The sequence below is a fragment of the Bubalus kerabau genome, chromosome 1 (assembly GCF_029407905.1).
Source record: "Bubalus kerabau isolate K-KA32 ecotype Philippines breed swamp buffalo chromosome 1, PCC_UOA_SB_1v2, whole genome shotgun sequence".
Taxonomy (NCBI): domain Eukaryota; kingdom Metazoa; phylum Chordata; class Mammalia; order Artiodactyla; family Bovidae; genus Bubalus; species Bubalus kerabau.
In genome coordinates this window covers 118,630,766-118,635,110 of record NC_073624.1, presented here as the reverse complement: position 1 = coordinate 118,635,110, position 4,345 = coordinate 118,630,766, and the positions used below count along the sequence as shown (strand labels likewise).

At 35.5% G+C, this 4,345-nt stretch overlaps 1 non-coding gene across 1 annotated transcript; it reads left to right on the top strand.

The window, feature by feature from the left end:
• The first annotated feature begins 1,299 nt into the window (after positions 1 to 1,299).
• On the top strand, positions 1,300 to 1,372 carry TRNAC-ACA (transfer RNA cysteine (anticodon ACA)). Its single transcript has one exon. It is a non-coding gene; the product is annotated as a tRNA-Cys (tRNA).
• Positions 1,373 to 4,345: the final 2,973 nt, after the last annotated feature.

Below are 4,345 nucleotides of genomic sequence, written 5' to 3'. Positions count from 1 at the left end.
CTTAGAGGCAATCACATCTCTCTTAATCCTGAATTTACTATTTCACCCTTTAAGTTTAGATCATGTCAGTACTCTCTAGAACTGTTGTATTTGTCATTCCATTAGGATTTAAACCCCATAATGTTTTGTGCTCGAAATTGTATGTCCTTATGGTTGACTAGGTTGTAGTTGCCTAAAATTATTGCTTCTGTCATTTTTTCCTTTGCCTATAACATATTTAACAAAGCTAGAATTTGTTCGAAAAATTAGCATTACATGTGATAGATTTTCTACTCAGCCCTGGAAAGAAATAAAATATAAACTCTTCCCTCATTAATAATCCAACCATTATTTTAATAGTATTACTTATGAGATGAAATTGTCTAACCATTATTCTCACTCCATCTAATTTTTTTTTTTCATTTTGAAATTTGGAGGTATTATACTTAGTATAATTTCCTCACTTGTTATGATCCAAGTATATATTGATATTTTCATGTTTAGGTAGGCATACATAATGAAAAGACCCTGATGCTGGGAAAGATTGAAGGCAGGAGGAGAAGGGGACAACAGAGGATGAAATGGTTGGATGGCATCACTGACATGATGGGCATGAGTTTGGATAAACTCCAGGAGTTGGTGATGGACAGGGAGGCTGCAGTCCTGCAGTCCATGGGGTTGCAAAGAGTCAGACATGACTGAACGACTGAACTGAACTGATGTACACATACATATATACATCATTGCAAGTTTTTGTAATTTAGTAATCCTTGTCAGTTTTTAATAAAATTAAAATTTGGTTATTTGCAATCAGAAAGTAAATGTTTGATATATTAAGATTCCTTCTCAAACTTGTCTATACCATGAATACAAGATAGCTGATATATTAAAACCACTGCACATTAGCAAAAAAAAAAAAAAAAAAAAGGTTTAAAATACTATAAATAATGATGCATATTAGATTTTAAGATTGTAAGATCCTTATGTCTGTGTGGAATCTGTATCAGATAATGCCTTTCTGTCCAGAAACAGCACAAAGCACGTGTGTAGAAGGAAATAAAAGATCACATTCCTAGTTTCTTGCTAGGAAATTGTGGTTTCAGTAATCCCCGATACCTGTACAGATCCTATGTAGGATTCTGTAAGACACCACTGTGTTATTATTATTTCCTTTTTACTAGAGCTAACTAGACTTAGTCTCTTTCCCTGGCACCCTAAAGCTTCCTAACTAAAACAATTTACCATCAAAATAAAAGTAGAATTAAGACTAATAGTTTCATTAGTTTAAAATATTGGTTATAGGAATTAAATGATAGGACTTCCCTGGTGGCTCAGATGGTAAAGCATCTGCCTACAATGCAGGAGACCCAGGTTCGATCCCTGGGTCAGGAAGATCCTCTGGAGAAGGAAATGGCAACCCACTCCAGTACTCTTGCCTGGAAAATCCCATGGACGGAGGAGTGTGGTAGGCTACAGTCCATGGGGTCGCAAAGAGTCAGACACAACTGAGCGACTTCACTTTCACTAGTTCATTTCTAGTCCCCCATCTTTGTAAGAAAATACATGGAACTATAACTAATGAGGAAAGATGTGAAACTATGAAAAAAATATATATATATATAATTGTAGAAATATTGAAGCAATGCATATATGAGGCCAGTATGAAGCAATATCTAAAGGGCTCTATTTCAGAAATAGAAGCTCTTTCCTCTTACGAATTTGATGAAGGACAGGAATTTCCAGAAGGTAGTTTATCATGATTCAGATTGCATAAGATCTAGTAACAGAAAATGTCATGTCTCTGAGTAAGATTTTCTGGTTTCTCAGCAAAAGGCCTTTAAACCAGAAACATACATATTACTCCATTGGGGACCCACAGAGTCTTTCACTGCAGGCTCATTGGCCTAAAAAAAGTGCTATCCTCAGGAATCTATAACTCCTCCACAATACGGGTGGGAAATGATGAGACAGGGCTCTGAATGATGAAATGCCTGCGAAGCCAAGACTCTCAACTCCCACAGGCAGAGAAACGCATGATTAATCATTGTTCAGATAATAAGAGCTAATATTTATTGATTGCTTGCTTTGTACTTACAAAATCGTTATAATCATCTCTTCATTCACATATCAGCTATATGAGACTAGAAAGTGTTAACACCTCTGAGAAACAAGATTGTAATAAGTGATGGGCTCAAAATCACCTAGTCTGACGATGGAAGACTTTGGAGTTTCATCAAATAGATCTGGCTCCAGATGGTGGTCACCAAATGTGATTCTGCTCTTTGAAAGCTATGCCAAGAATAGACAGGTGAATAATAAACGTAAGCATGAAGAATAGCCTCCAGAAGATGTGTATATTTTGTTGTACTTGTGCAGTTTTGTCCTTTGCCTCAATGAGTCACACTGACATGACAATTAAGGCAATCAAATTTGCAATTGCACATGCTCTATAATTTGATATATTCCTTTCATAAATATTTGTTGAGCACCTCATCCAAAGCTAATCACCAGGCAGGCCATAAGAAGATATAAAACGGAATGTATTCTTGAAGCTTCTAAGAAAACTAGGGTGAAATGGTTAATGGCAAGTTGTAGAACCAAGCATCCACGAAGGGCAGAGAGAACAGTTGCCAGGACCACATAGATGTGAAGGACAATCTCAAGGAGACTGGTCAGCCAGGGTTTCTGCAAGGAACTGGGATTTTACTTGACATGTAAGGCAACTGCCTCTGTCTCTGACTTATAAATGGGAAGCCTTGTGAAACAGCCATCAAATTCTTCATCCGCAACCACCCCACGACTCTCCAAACCTATGGAACAGCAAAAGTTAAAGTTCTAAAATTAAGTATTTGACTTTAATAGACCTTCATTACCTCTGACCTGAATTCTTCCCTCTCTGTTATGTGTTATCTGCTTTTTAAGGCCATAATTGAACTTGATATAGTTTACAAAACATCTGTCTAGTTTGGCACTGCTGACTTCTATGGTTCTTTTTTTTGTTGTTGGCTTTATTCTTAGAAATCATTATCTTAACTTCTAAACTTGTTCTAAAATTTATACAATTATTAGAATATGTCAAATTGCTATCCAACAATCTATGGCCCTGTTTCTTTTCCCCAACAATATATTGCTTTTTGCACTGGGCATAAAGAGTGGTGCTATCTAAGATTTATGTATATAACACCTGGAGATTATCTTTTATTTTTAATTTTTTAAGGTATCTGGTTTCCACCGCTAACAGCTTAGTCCCAAATTATATGAGAATAGAAGTCATCTAAGCTTTCTAATTATTTTTGCTGGATAATTCTCCTCTATGGTATTTAGGTGTTATTTTATACTATAAGATCAGTTATACTATAAGAAGTTAGGGATAGCATTCATAAAGGTGTCAGTTGTGATCCTTTCCAGGAATACAACTGGTGGATTATCAATAAAACAAAATCAAATATTAAGTGAGTAGAAAAATTGGGTATGGACTCCTGAAATCACTGAAAAATTCATGAAATTTCAAGACCTGATCTAAATTGACTGACATTCTTGATATTCTATTATATAATTTGAGAGGAGGTAATCTATGAGATATTCCTTTAAGTTTTCATATTTTTTCTTCTAAGATGTGAGAGCCTTTTTTTGAACAGTTGAGCTCTTTAGATGAGGCTCTGGAATAAATCAAAATGTAATCAGACAAACAATGACTACTCTTTTAAATTATGATGCAGAATCTTAACAGTTAAAATAAATGGGAAGAACACTTATATGGAAAAAGTCGGCCAGATATCAAATCCTCTGAGTCAATTATCCATACTCGCTCCTTTAGATGGGAAAGATATTTGAAACCCATCCAACTTTGATACTTCCTTTGTGAATACTCGAGTTTCCTAAAGAAGAAAATACGTTAGCAGTCTTACATTTTAACTATATTTTACCTCTATCATCTTTAATTATTTGAAATCCTCATTTCAGTGTGAGGTAGAGGCCCCTTGTCTCTTGAAACACCTAGTTAGAGTGAACATAAGCTCCTGATTCTAAGCCTAGGGCCGTGCCCCCTGGCCTACTTGCCTTCCTACTCCTTGTTCCCTTATTCTCAGATTGCTGTGAGTCCTGTTCATTTTTTTTTTTTTTTTTCCTTTTCTATTCAATGGAGAAAGAAAGAGAGGGAGAGACCCTGCTTGGTGCCAATCTTCATAATTGCATATTGAACATAGTAATTGACTCAATGGAATAAATGTATATTTGGAACCACATCCTTGAATGGCAGGTATGATTAAAAATTCTGCAAATCACATGAAAATAGCAAAAGTGTAGGTTGAAGGCAATTCAAGTCCTTTTATAAAATCTTTGTGTGTTTGTAAGTACCTTTGCAAAT